At 58.1% G+C, this 14,179-nt stretch overlaps 1 long non-coding RNA gene across 1 annotated transcript; it reads left to right on the top strand.

The window, feature by feature from the left end:
- Positions 1–10,134: 10,134 nt before the first annotated feature.
- LOC120381971 lies at positions 10,135–13,723 on the top strand. Its single transcript, XR_005588194.1, has 3 exons — positions 10,135–10,176; positions 12,086–12,193; positions 13,684–13,723. It is a non-coding gene; the product is annotated as an uncharacterized LOC120381971 (long non-coding RNA).
- The last annotated feature ends 456 nt before the right edge of the window (positions 13,724–14,179 follow it).

Below are 14,179 nucleotides of genomic sequence, written 5' to 3'. Positions count from 1 at the left end.
TCAAAGAGTCTCCTAAAACACAAAGTACATCTCTGTCCCAGAAATCAAAGACTCCAGAGAGAGGGCAAGTCTCCCTGGCACTGCTTCTGGCTGACAGAGAGGTCCAGAGACAATAAGAGAGTCCTGGGGAAGCTGGGAACAGGAAGCATGGGCTGGTGGGGTTCAGTGGAGAACGGGAACAGGAAGGGCAGGGATATTATTGAATGCAGGATCTCAGCAGTACTCGATGTCAGGATAACACATATTGCAGCCCATTGGAAAACATAATCCCAGCTATACATACAAAATGATGAGGTCTAAATTAGCTGTTTCCACTCAAGAGAGAGATCTTGAAGTCACTGTGGATAGTTCTCTGAAAACATCCACTCAGTGTGCAGCAGCAGTGAAAAAAATGAACAGAATGTTGGGAATCATTAAGAAAGGGATAGATAATAAGACATAAAATATCATATTGCCTCTACACAAATCCTTGGGACGCCCACATCTCGAATACTCCGTGCAGATGTGGTCGCCCCATCTCAAAGAAGTTTACTTGAGCAAACAGGAGCTATTTGACACTGCGATACTGCTCCTGTGCTCTGTTCCCAAAGTGTTCTGCAGCAGGGGAGGGTCTCTGGTAGTGTGTGTGTGTCACTGGCATATTGGGGTGATGCTGAAACAGGACAGAGTAGAGGTGGCATTGTGGGGCTGGCGTGAACCTTATCTCTTCATTTCTTATTCCTTGAACCAAGAGGACGGGAATCCTTACCCAGTGAGGTCACATTCTCATAGTTCTGCTGCATGACATCCCAGTAGAGGGCTCTCTGAGTGGGGTCCAGCAGAGCCCCCTCTCCCCTGGTGAAATACACAGCCACCTCCTCGAAGGTCACCGGCCCCTGAAAGAACAAGAGTCCAACACTCTGTACCCAATGCCCCACTATTCATGGGGAAAGGAGCCAATCAAATGGAAGCTCTGGGTGGATCGCAGTCCACAGAGTCCCACCCCCCCCCTGCACAGAGCATCCTGGAAACATCAGGTTAAGGGGACCAAGAGAGCCCCTTGTCTCTCCCAGCAGATCCATCACACACCTACTAGCCACCAACTGATACAGGAGATGGAGCCCCTAGCAGGGTCCAGGAGAGCTCCTGGTAGGAAGCCCAATAACCTCCTCATTGTCAGGAGCTGGATATGAAGGGCGGGGCAGCTCCCCTAAACCTCACTGATGGGTGCCCACTTCATATCTCACAGCAGCCGCTGGTCAGTCAGGTCAGGCTCCAGCACCAGCAGTCTGGTCAGTTTGACTAGCTCCATGTAGGTGGGCTATTTTCGGTTTCACAAATTAGGGTATTTCCACCACCTAATCTCCTGGATCTGTTCCTAGAATCTAAGCCACTTATTAAACAACTCCCAGCAGGTTTGCCACACCCTGGCCTCCTCCCTTCCCCACCCTGTGCATTTCCTGCCCAGCTCCAACCTCCAAACCAGACTGTGCAAATCTTCCCATCTCTGGTGTATTTGCTGTCCCTCTCCCCGGTGCAGGAACCCACCAGCAACCTCCCGATAATCCCTACCTGAAGAGGCTCCTCTGCACCCATTTCTCTTCCCTGTCCCACGCCAGGCTGGGATGAGCTGGAGCAAAACATGGAAGCCATTCTGCAGCCTGTCTGGGGGAGAAGGGCAATTGTGGGGGTTTCAGAACAGGCTTTAGTTAATTTCACATCAGAATTCCCCCAGGCCCTTTCCCTGCAGGCAGACATCCTAGATTCTGCCATCCTGGGAAAGAGATCAAGCATGTTATTACAGTGTAGACCTGGCCCCTCCTGCCAGGCTAAGAGCACAGAGACATTTTAACCTCCCTTCTCCTCCCCCCATCCTGTAACAAAGTCTCTGAACACAAGGCTAGAAAAGAGCAGAACCAAAGGAGTCACTGTGGGGATTCCCAGGGACACTGACCCATGGCAGCCACACCCCAGCAAGGGAATATGGAGTCAGGAACTGGCTTTTCCTCTCTCTGATCCTTGTTTTATTCACTGGAAAGTGGTTCTGCCCAGGGATGCAGCAATACATGTGTCTGGGTGGACTAGAGAGCTGGAAATCTCTCCCCGCTCATTTCTCCCACTGCCCATTTCACTCTCTCCTTCCCATCCTCTCTCCCTGCTCCTCTGGCCGGGACAGTCCCATTCCTAGGGGCTTTGCTCTCCCAGGGCTGGATTTTCTCCTGGCAATTGCTACTGGGAGGAGAAATGAGGAGGGGCTGTTTGTGCAGAGTCACTTTCTTGCCAGACCCCAGCACTTTCCCTGAGGTCTGTCAGTTACCTGGAGACTCTGGCTCAGAATTTAGTATTAACAGGGCCCAGGGCTGCCCTAGGGGGCTAGGACCAGCTGGAGAAAGTCATCCCCTGGGCCAGGCAGAGAAGCAGCTTTAATTAAGGTCACTTCCCAGCACAGAACCCCACTGGGGGAGCAGCAGCTGCTAAGCCTGGTCTCCCAGATCACAATGGAGGCTGCAGCCTCTGACCCAGGAAGCTGAACCCCAATCTCCTGAGCAGAGAGGGACAGAGCGTTTGAGCAGCTTCCCTCCTTATCTCTCTGGGGAGAGCAGCTAACGAGAGCCCCTCCTCACAGGGAGTGTAGGATGGTTGAGAGGTTGCGCTCTGGGATGGAGTCTTTTTTAAAAAGATGGGGCTGAACTAGAAATGAGTTCCGTTTCACATGTGTGGGTGGTGATCAGGGACAGTCTCAATTTTTGGGTCTTTTTCTTATATAGGCTCCTATTACCCCTCACCCCCATCCCGATTTTTCACACTTGCTGTCTGGTCACTCTAGGGTGTGCACATGTGTGGGTCCCAGCTGCTCCCTGCCCCCCCCTCATTGAAGCAGGTGTGCAGGGTTACTGCCCTGGGAACTGCAGGGCACCAGTGGATGTGGGGCTGGCTGCAGATAGGGGCGTGGGGCAGGGCTAGCTGGAGGCAGGGAGTGACACGGGCTGGCTGTGGGCAGGTGATGCAGACGGGCGGGCTGCGGGTGGCTGTGGGCAGGGGGTGGCTGCGGGCGGCTGTGGACAGGGGGTGGCTGCAGGCAGGGGGTGGCTGTGGCAGGGGCTGCAGGCAGAGGGTGGCTGTGGCAAGGGCTGGCTGTGGGCAGAGGCAGGCTGAGGGCAGGGGCTGGCTGCGGGCAGAGGCGGCTGTGGGCAGGGGCTGGCTGCGGGCAGAGGGCGGCTGTGGGGGGCTGGCTGCGGGTGGCTGTGGGCGGGGGGCGGGGCAGGGGGCGGCTGTGGGCAGGGGGGGGCTGCGGGTGGCTGTGGGCAGGGGCGGGGCAGGGGCGGCTGTGGGCAGGGGCTGGCTGTGGGCAGGGGCTGGCTGCGGGCGGCTGTGGGCAGGGGCGGGGCAGGGGGCGGCTGTGGGCAGGGGCTGGCTGTGGGTGGCTGTGGGCAGGGGTGGGTCAGGGGCGGCTGTGGGCAGGGGTGGCTGCAGGCAGGGGTGGCTGGGGGCAGGGTTGGCTGGGGCAGGGGCTGGTTGGGGGCAGAGGCGGCAGGGGTGGGGCAGGGGGGTGGCTGTGGGCAGGGGCTGGCTGGGGGCAGGGGGCAGGGCTGGCTGCGGGTGGCTGGGGGCATGGGGTGGCTGGGGGCATGGGGTGGCTGGGGCTGGCTGGGGGCAGGGGCTGGCTGGGGCAGGGGCTGGCTGGGGCTGGCTGGGGGCAGGGGTGGCTGGGGGCAGGGGTGGCAGGGGTGGCTGGGGCAGGGGTGGCTGCGGATGGCTGGGGCTGGCTGGGGGCAGGGGGCAGGGGCGGGGGCAGGGGCTGGCTGGGGCAGGGGTGGCAGGGGCTGGCTGGGGCAGGGGCTGGCTGGGGTGGCTGGGGGCAGGGGCTGGCAGGGGAGGGCTGGGGCAGGGAAGGCAGGGAGGGCCTGGGGCAGGGGCTGGCTGGGGCAGGGGCAGGGGCTGGCTGCGGGCAGGGGGTGGCTGGGGTGGCTGTGGGCAGGGAGTGGGGCAGGGGGTGGCTGGGGGCGGCTGGGGGCAGGGGGCTGGCAGGGGGCGGCTGGGGGCAGGGGGTGGCTGGGGGCTGGGGCTGGCTGGGATCCCTCTGGCCCCTGGTGCCTGCAGCCTCTGGCCACTGCTCCAGCCCCTTCCTGGCTCCTTCAAGCCCAACCCAGGCTGCAGCTGCCACACTCACCGGGCCAAGGACTTTCTGAGGTGGGAACTAGCCCCATCTCTGCCAAAGCCCCGCCCCCAGGAGCTGCCCCGCCGCTAGGCTGTGCCCGAGCCCCGCCCCCAGGAGCTGACCCGCCCCTGCTCTGTGCGAGTGCCCGCCCCTGCTCTGTGCCAGAGCCCCGCCCCAGGAGCTGCCCGCCCCAGGCTGTGCCAGAGCCCTGCCCCAGGAGCTGCCCGCCCCGATCTGTGCCAAAGCCCCGCCCCAGGAGCTGCCCCGCCCAGTTTGGTTTGTTTTTTTGCCGGGGTGTGTGTGTGTGTGATCCAGATGGAGTTAGAAGAAGTTGGGCTGCAGAGGCTCAGGGAGATTGAGGGGAACCCCCTGGGTTTCCCAGTGTTGGCCAGGGATTGTACAGCACCTAGCGCAATATGGGGTCCCAGAGCTGTAACTAGCTATTTTTGCACTCAAAGCAAGAATATAAAAGTGCCTCCCCCCACTGTGCCAACCAGCCCCTTGAAACACCTCCCCAGCGCTGCCCAGCCCTGTGGAAACAATGTCCCCAGCACCGCCCGCCCCAAAGAAACAAACCCTCCTTCCCCAGCGCCGCCCCACTGAAACAGGTGTGGGCCAAAAAGGAAGGTTGGGGGGAGGGGGAAGAAATGGCCCCCATAGGGTGACCAGATCACAGCAGTAAAATAGGACCTGCCCCCTCCCCGCTCGTCCCCATCATCACACCCCTCTTCAACCCCTAGCTCCCCGCTGGCCTGCTGCGTTCCTCCTAGTCAGTCCCCCACCCACCACTCGCCTCCTTTCACCTCCTCCCTCCCGGCCAGAAACCCCATCCCTGCCCCTTGAGCCCCTGCTGTCACTGCTCACCTCTGTGCCCACCTGCCACTTGCCCACCCGCTCGCCTCCGACTTGCCCGCCCCCCAGTATAAAGCCTCATTCAAAGACTGAGGGGTCACCATATTACTGCACACAGCAGTCACTCAGTGCAGTTGTAGATAAATCTCTGCATTATGCATTTTTGTATAACTTGCCTATGACTTTGTATTGAACCTTGGTAATATGTTATAGGGGGCCCCTAAGGTAGTGTAATTAAGGTAATAGAAAAATGTCTTTTTGCTAGAAGTAGAATAAGATCTTCCCCCCACTTTGTAATCAGTTGCCCTGTGGAGTGAATGAGGTGGGACTGAGGAAGGCATGGAAGGCAGCACCTCCAGACAGCTGCAACCCTTGGAGAGGGGCTGGGAGCCCGACCAAGGCCAATCAGATCTGGCAAGTGGGCTGGCTAGAGAAGAGCCGACACACTGACGGTCTCGGGGGTTAGGAGCAAGCACCTTCCTGTGGGAACCCCTCTGTGCAGCACTGGGACAACCCCCAGCCCAGAGAAAAGCAGCAAAAAGGACCAACAGACACTGTCCCAGATTTTGAATCTGAGAGATTTGCCCCTCTCCATCCGCCGACTCGCAGCTGACCTCCTCACCCCCCCCCGAGTATGGACCCCCCAGGGGTCACTATATTACTGCACACAGCAATCAATCACTGCAGTACCAAACATTAAAATACTGAAAATGGCGCCCCCCTCCATCCACCGACTCGCCGCTCGCCTCCTCACCCCGCCCCAAGTATCAGTGGCAGCAGGTTTGTAGAAGTTTTGGTGGTGCCCAGACCACTCAGAGCCTGCCCCCCCCGAACTCTTCCCCACACTTGCCTAAGGCTCTGCAAGGGAGTTTGGGTTGGGGGAGGAGGTCTGGGGTGCAGGCCCTGGATTGGGGCAGGGGATTGGAGTGTAGGATGGTTGAGAGGTTGCGCTCTGGGATGGAGTCAGGTGCAGGCTCTAGAATGGAGTTTGGGTGCTGGATGCAGGCTCCGGGCAGGGGCACAGAGTCAGAGCTCTAGGCACCAGCAAAGCAAGCAGGTGCCTGGAGCAGCCCATTTGCAGGGGCGGCAGCCGGCAGGGATTGAGCCTGGGAACGGAGAACCAACAGGGAGCCCTGGGAGCTGTAGTTCCTTGGTTAGCTCCCTGCCTATAGAGCCAGCCCTGGAGCAGGGAAAGAACCAAATTTCCCAGCATTCCCTTGGCTGCTATCAACAGGAAAGGGAGGGGGAGGGAGTATGGTAGCCGAAACCTCATGCTGCACCTCGCTGTGAATGGAGAGGGGGGTGGCACTGTGAATGGGGAACAAATGTGCCCAAGGAGTAGGCTTTGGCCCAGAAGCAGCACAATTCATCAAACATAGAACTGGTTCTGACTTATTTCCTTGGTCTTAAAAGAGAACAACAAGGACCTGAGTCTCCTCCCTGTCAATAACTCCCTGCTCAGCCAATCAGGGTAGAGACTGAGGACAGGAGGCTGAGGGTTCTCACCAGAGAGCCCAAAGGATGGCCCAGGTCACTGGTGGGGATCACTGCTCGAGCACTAGTTCAGCCCCACATTTTGAGCACTCTCCCGCAACACACACCCCTCTCCTGGTGTTGAGAGGGGAACAGGAGAAAGGACAAAAGGTGAAACAAAAAGGACAAACCCCAATGTCCCCAGTGATTCTAAGGGACAAAATCCCAGGGGCAGAATAAAATTCTGCCTCCTTAAGCTCATGTTTTCCATGCCTAGAATTCAACTGTCACCACGTGGATCAGACTGAACAGGTTTCAAACCTCCAGGAGGCTCTTACCTTCTAAACAGGGACGGCTGTTTTCTAGTAAAATCACTGAAAGGGAAGGAGAAAACTCGAAAGAGGTTCCTCCTGGCGCTCACGTCCGTGAACCCGAATACTCTCTCAGTCCTCAGAGAGAGACCTGGAGAAGGAGACTTGCTGAAGCAAAGCCACAGGGGTCTCTGAGGTTTCCCTGGCCCCTCGCCCCTGTCCTGCCTGGCTGATGTCAGCATCTCTCTGTGAGGTCACCACCTCCCCACCACCTTTGACCAATAGGCTGAGGTCCTGCCAAAGGCCTTTGTGATGTCACTGCCACACCCCTCCCTTGCTGGGCTAATGTCCTGCTCCTGGCCAGGCACTTTGCAGGTTTGAGCTACTCCCTGGGGATCACCCCACTCAAGGAGCGTTCATTCTAGGCAGAACTGACACCAACTTGTCTGGGGTGTTCCCTGAAGCAGAGCACAAGTTTGAAATACTGGCAGCATAGAGCCAATATTCATAACGTCAACTACAAAAATGATACACATCTAGAGATAGCATCATTATAATCAGCCAATCAGAACCACTCCATAGACCTCTTACACGACAACCTTTCTACAATATTGGCTGCAAATATAGAACTGTGGTCGCAGCAGTGATCTATACAGTTACAGATTATGTCAATAACATTACAAGAGGTGACATGGCATCAGTGAGACTGATACTGGAATACTGCCTCCAGTTTTGGTGTCCTCATGTGAAAAAGATGTTGTGAAATTGGAGCTGGGGCAGCAAAGAGCCACCAAATGTTCTGAGGGCCGGAGAAAAATGCCTTCTAGGGAGCTATTGAAAGAGCTCAACCTGTTTAGCTGATCAAAAGAAGATTGAAAGGTGACTTCATTGAAGTGCCTTAATGGAGAGAAATTATTGGGTATTAAAGGCCTCTTTAATCGAGCAGAGAAAGGCCTAACAAGACCCAATGGCTGGAAGATGAAAAGAGACAAATTCATATTACAACAAAGGCACAAATATTCAACAGCGAGGATGATTCACCACAGGAACAAGCTACCAAGGAAAATGGTGGATTCTCCATCTCTTGATGTCATTTAATGAAGACTAGATGCCTTTCTGGAATGTGTTTGCCTCAAAAGTAGCTATGGTGTCCTACAGGAGGCCTGTGATATGCAGGGGGTCAGATTAGATGCTCTAATGGTCTCTTCTGGCCATGAAGTCAACTAATTTCTGAAAAACTGAGTGTAGCATTGGGAGCAGCGTCTGATGTTTCCCTGTCTAGCCGGCTTGCTGCCTAGAACGAACGCTCCTGGAGTGGGGTGATCCACAGGGAGTAGCTCAGTGCGGACACGCGGGCTCTGGGAGGGAGTTGGGGGGCAGGAGAGTTGCAGGCTATGGGGAGGTTGAGTGAGGGGTGCAGGCTCTGCGCTGGGTCAGGGGTGGGGGGGCAGGGGGGGTGCAGGCACATGGGCTCGGGGGAGTTGGGGCGGGAGGGTTGCAGGCTATGGGGAGGTTGAGTGAGGGTGCAGGCTCTTAGCTGGGGCAGGGGATGGGGTGCAGGGGGTGCGGACCCGCGGGCTCGGGAGGAGTTGGGGATCAGGAGAGTTGCAGGCTATGGGGAGGTTGAGTGAGGGGTGCAGGCTCTGAGCTGGGGCAGGGGATTGCGGGGGCAGGGGCAGGGGGTGCGGACACGCGGGCTCTGAGAGGGAGTTAGGGGTGGGAGGGCTGCAGGCTATGGAGAGGTTGAGTGAGGGGCAGGCTCTGAGCTGGGGCAGGGGATGGGGGTGCGGACTTGCGGGCTCTGGGAGGGAGTTGGGGGTGGGGTTGCAGGCTATGGGGAGGTTGAGTGAGGGGGCAGGCTCTGAGCTGGGGCAGGGGATGGGGGTGCACGGGAGTGCGGACACGCGGGCTCGGGAGGGAGTTGGGGGCAGGAGGGTTGCAGGCTATGGGGAGGTTGAGTGAGGGGGCAGGCTCTGAGCTGGGGCAGGGGATGGGAGTGCGGACACGCGGGCTCGGGGAGTTGGGGCGGGAGGGTTGCAGGCTATGGGGAGGTTGAGTGAGGGGGCAGGCTCTGAGCTGGGGCAGGGGATGGGGTGCGGACACGCGGGCTCGGGGGGGAGTTGGGGGGCGCGAGGGTTGCAGGCTCTGGGGCGGTTGAGGGAGGGGGGCAGGCTCTGAGCTGGGGCAGGGGATGGGGATGCAGGGGGTGCGGACACGCGGGCTGGGGAGTTGGGGCGGGAGGGTTGCAGGCTATGGGGAGGTTGAGGAGGGGGCAGGCTCTGAGCTGGGGCAGGGGATGGGGGTGCAGGGGTGCGGACACGCGGGCTCGGGGGAGTTGGGGCGGGGGTTGCAGGCTATGGGGAGGTTGAGGAGGGGGCAGGCTCTGAGCTGGGGCAGGGATGGGGTGCAGGGGCGGACACGCGGGCTGGGGAGTTGGGGGCGGGAGGGTTGCAGGCTATGGGGAGGTTGAGTGAGGGGTGCAGGCTCTGAGCTGGGGCAGGGATGGGGTGCAGGGGTGCAGACACGCGGGCTCTGGGGGTTGGGGGCGGGGTTGCAGGCTATGGGGAGGTGGAGTGTGGGGGGCCGGCGCTGAGCTGGGGCAGGGGATGGGGTGCAGGGGGGGGCGGACACGTGGGCTGGGGGGGGCGGTGGCAGCTCGGCGCTGCACCAGGGAAGGGGCTGCGGTGGTTTCACACGGACACAGACACTTTCCCACAGTCCCGGGGCGGGAGGCAGAGCCGGGGGCGGGGTCTGGCCGGTGTGTCCCGCACTCGGGCTCCCGGCCGGAGCAGGGGCCGCCCCGCAGCGCTGGCACCGACCGCGCGGCGCGGCGGGGTCGGGGCTCGGACAGGCGGGGGGGGGGCGGTGCCTGGAGCCCCGGGAACCCGCCCCCCCCCGGGCTGACACGCGGCAGAACCGAGACAGCCGGTGCCCCCCCGCCCGGCCCCCCCGGATCTGCGCGCGCAGCGGGGGGCTCGGTCCGAGGGGTCCCTGTTCCCCCCCCCCAAACGGGGGTTTGTCCCGCACAGGGTCTGGCAGCGGCTCCCCCGGCCCTCCCCGCCGCCCCTGCAGCAGCTCGACCCCGGCCCCGCCAGTGAATTTCTGCCCCGCTCAGCCCCTGGCAGCCCCTCCCCGCTGCGATTTGCCCCCGGGGCTTTCACCCCCGCGGAGCGGGCAGCGAAGCGCCGGGAGCGGTGAGGGCAGAGAGCGGGCAGCGGCCACAGCGGCGGTTACTGCGCAGGCTCCGTTCGGCTGCGCATGCTCAGTGCCGCCCAAGTAGCGAATCCGGAGCGGGGGCTGTTTCTGTCGTTACACCGGCCCCGTCACGTGATTCCTCCCCCTCCCCGCGGGGTGCGTCACTTCCGGCCGCTGCGGGGCGGCCCCGGGCGCGCGGCAGAACCGGTAAGAGCCGAGCGGGGCGCGGGGAACAGACACCTGGGCCCGAGACCCCCCCCCCGCCCTGGGCCGGGCCGGGAGCTGGGGCGGGGCGGGGCGGGGCGGGAAACCCCCGTGGGGGAGGTGAGTGTGTGTCCGTGTCTCGCCCTGCCCTCCCCACTGCCGCCCCCTCCCCGGGCTCCTGCGGCCCGTGTGAGGGGGAACCGTCACTGCCCGCGTGCGCTGGAGCGTCCGTAAATCCCCCGGGGCCCCTCACCCCGCCCTGCCCCCCCGCGCTGGGGGTTTGTCTCCCCGCTGCCGGGGGCGGAGTCTGTGACCCGTTTTCCCCCCAACTCTCAGACCCGGGTATAAAACATCCCAACCCCGCCCCGTTCTCCCGCCTTCGCCGCGGCCGCCGGCCCGGGCCGAGCGCGGGGCCCCGCCCGGATCGACCCTGAGCCCGGGTCCCACGGGACGGGGCCTTGGGGGCCAACGGCGCCGCTTTTCCCCCCCCGTCAGACACGGATGGGAACCGCTCAGATCTTATCCCTGATCAACACCTGCCCCGGCTGGGGGGGGTGGTTGGTTTTTTCCCTGAATTGCCTGACGTGACGTTATGTTGTGGTGGGTTTTATTCTGTGTGATTTGAGGAAATCAGTAACTTTTTATTAATGCAAATGACACTCAGCAATAAGAGAACTTTTCTTCTGAAGTATTGTGAGCATCACACACCAGTAACCCTCAGAGAGAGGTCAGGAATCAGAGCACCGTAGCCCTGTAGGAAAGAGAATTCTGGAACAGGCTCCTTTTATAAGCAAGATATTTTACTTACAATTGGGCTTTAATTTGTGTGGAAAGAAATACTTTACGCAGCACAAAGGAGAGTTACAAAAATGTATTACTCTTCATTGGCTCGACACACAATATCCTCCCCAAAATTCACCTCAGGAGTGTTGATTGGAACTCGTGTAGATGAATTAATTATCTTGTTATCAATTGCTTACCTTGTGACATGTATTCTCTGCAAATCTCAAAGATTCATATAAAATACCCTAAAAATTTGCCCCACTTTCTCTCAACTTGTCTATTTCTAAGTGACTATGCCCTGAGTTTTTCCTTGTCTCTATTTATAAATTACTAAAAAAAATAAATCTCAGATTTACACCTTTTCTCAGATTCTTGACTATGGATACAAAATGTGTCCTTATGTTGTCCATTTCCTCTTTATTTGTTTATCAAATATTGATGTGAACTACACTCAGATTTTACCTCATATCAACAACTGATATAAAATCCCTCTGATGTTCCACTTTCCTTTCACTAATTTACAAAAATGGATCCAAAAATCCCTCTGATTTCCACCCTTTCTTTTTCATTTCTGAACACTGATCTCAAATCTCAGGTTTTCCCTCTTTCTATGTCATCATCAAATGTCAATTAAAAATCCTCTCCGGTTTGAGGCTGTTCCCCATGTCTCTAAATCCCAGCAACTTCTTCATTGGAGGGAACCTGTTGCCCTGAGTCATTCTCCATCCTGGTTGTTGCAGGGGGTTAAATTGCCCAGAGATCATCTTTCCCGTCTCCTTTGAGAATCATTTCTTCCTCCTTTATCTCTGTTAAAATGTTTGTCAAAGAAAGAGACCAGACACACGTTTAATACCCATCAAATTCAGAGGCCACCCCATGTTTGGGGATCAGTGTTTCCCAGCTGATAACAGGAGAGTTGGCTGAATCCTTTTCTCCAGCTGGCACGGGATGAGGAGGTCTCTCTGAGTGCAGTGTGGGTCCAGAAGTTTCCCAAATCCCATGACAAATGCTCTTCAGGAGGGGTTGCTTCCCGCAGTGCTAAGATGTAGCCACCTTGGGGTTGGATCCATGGTGGCCATTATTTGCTAGTGACAGGCCATGGAAGTTTCTTACCTTTCTTGCCCTCCAGGCCTTCCATTCTCCTGTTAAAGAAGCATCCCCCACGGCTCCCTCTATCTGTGCGACTGGCCAGCAGGAGGCGGTGATAACTTTCTATCCACTTATCAGACACTGTGAGGTAACCCTGTTGCTCTGGGGGCAAGGGGTGTCTGTATGAGGAGATTGCAGCTGGATATGAAGATGCATTGTGGTGGGGGGAGGTGGCTGGGCAGGGGGTACCCTAGTCAGGTTGGTGGGTTCTGGAGGTTTGGGGTTTTGAGGGGTGGTTGTGATGTGCCCAGCTCTGAGGCTATGGGTCATGAAGGTGGGTATCGCTGGGGGCCTGTTGGCTGCAGAACAGGGGGAGGGGGGTGTCTCTGGGGAGGCGGGACAGGAAGTTAGAGGGAGCCTGGTGCTATGCCAGGGGCTCTGTCTGGGCTTCCCCCGCAGACTCCTGGGATCGCTGCCGTGCCCAGTGCACAGAGTGTGTGTGGGAGAATCCCTGGCGCTAGGCCAAGGGGTGCCCCTGTAAAGCATCAGGGGATCCCGCAGGGGTTGCGGAGGGGGTGCCAGGCAAAGAGCAGGGCAGATCCTGCTGGAGGGCGGGGGTGGGGGGATCCTAGGCAGGCAGTCCCTGGCTGCTGGGGGCTCTTGGTGGGGAGAACCCTTTGGGATTCCCAACCTGACAGTCATGGTCTGGTGGGGCTTCCCTGGCCGGTGGGGATTTGAGGGGTAGCTGAGGTCCCTGGCTGGTGACTCTGGGGGCTGCGTCCCAGGGAATATCTGCTGGGCCCCTGGCTGTGGGAACTTCTACTAACCATGATCCTTCTCTCTGATCAACTTGGGCCAGAGTCCTGGCTCCAAGCACTGCCGGGCATTCCCCAGTCACAGGCCCTGTCACTGTGATAACTTTCTGTCCACTTATCAGTCACTGTTCGTGAGAAATCACAGATTTTGCTTTTCTCCTCTTTTGAAAACTGCAGGAACTTTTAGTTCCGTTTGGAAAATTTGTGCCCCCCAGTCCTTGTCCTCGATCTGGGGTATGAGGGAGGTGGGAAGGGGGTCAGCACTGCCACACAATGGTCTCTTCCACAGCGTTCTGGACTCATTCTTTCTGAACTCTGGTTTCATTGAGACCAATGTTAATCCAGAGTCACTGTATGGAAAGACAAGGAGTGACTCCGGATCAACAGTGGGGCAAATGAGATTAGCAATTCTCCCTGTGAGGAGGGGCTCTCATTAGCTGCTCTCCCTAGAGACCTAAAGGAGGGAAGCTGCTCAAACGCTCTGTCCCTCTCTGCTCAGGATACTGGGGTTCAGCTTCCTGGGTCAGACGCTGCAGCCTCCATTGTGATCGGGGAGACCAGGCTTAGCAGCTGCTGCTCCCCCAGCGGGGTTCTGTGCTGGGAAGTGACCTGGATTAAAGCGTCTTCTCTGCCTGGCCCAGGGGATGACTTTCTCCAGCTGGTCCTAGCCCCCTAGGGCAGCCCTGGGCCCTGTTAATACTAAATTCTGAACCAGACATTCCAAGTAACTGAAAGAAACAAAGGGAAAATGCTGGGGTCTGGCCTTAAAATGACTCTACACAAACAGACCCCCCCTCATTTCTCGTCCAATTAACAATTGCAGGAGCAAATCCAGCCATGGGGGAGCAAACTACCCAGGAATGGGACTTTCCTACCAGACGGGCAGGGAGAGGGGAAAAGGAGATAGAAGGAGAAAGACTGACTGAAAGGGGCTGTGTGAGAGAAGAGTTTGGAGAGAGATTTCCAGATCTCTAATCTGCCCAGACAGATGTATTGCTGCACCCTGGGTAGAGTCACTTTCCTGTGGAAAAGATGAGAATCAGACAGAGGAAAATCCAATTCCTGAGTCCATATCCCTCCTGCTGGGGTGTGGCTGCCGTGGGGTGAGTGTCTGAGGGGATCCCCCACAGTGACTCCTTTGGTTCTGCTTTTTTCTAGCCTTGTGTTCAGAGACTTTGTTAGGGGGTGAGGGGAGGGAGAAGGGAGGTTAAAAATGTCTCTGTGGGCTTAGCCTGGCAGGAGAGGCTAGGTCTACACTGTACAAAGAGATCAAGCCTTTCTCAGCATGGCAGACTCTAGGGTGCCTGTCTGCAGGGAAA

The sequence above is a fragment of the Mauremys reevesii genome, linkage group 14, assembly GCF_016161935.1.
Source record: "Mauremys reevesii isolate NIE-2019 linkage group 14, ASM1616193v1, whole genome shotgun sequence".
In the NCBI taxonomy this organism is placed as follows: domain Eukaryota; kingdom Metazoa; phylum Chordata; order Testudines; family Geoemydidae; genus Mauremys; species Mauremys reevesii.
The sequence above is the reverse complement of the archived record's forward strand: the minus strand, read 5'-3'. Positions and strand labels throughout refer to the sequence as shown.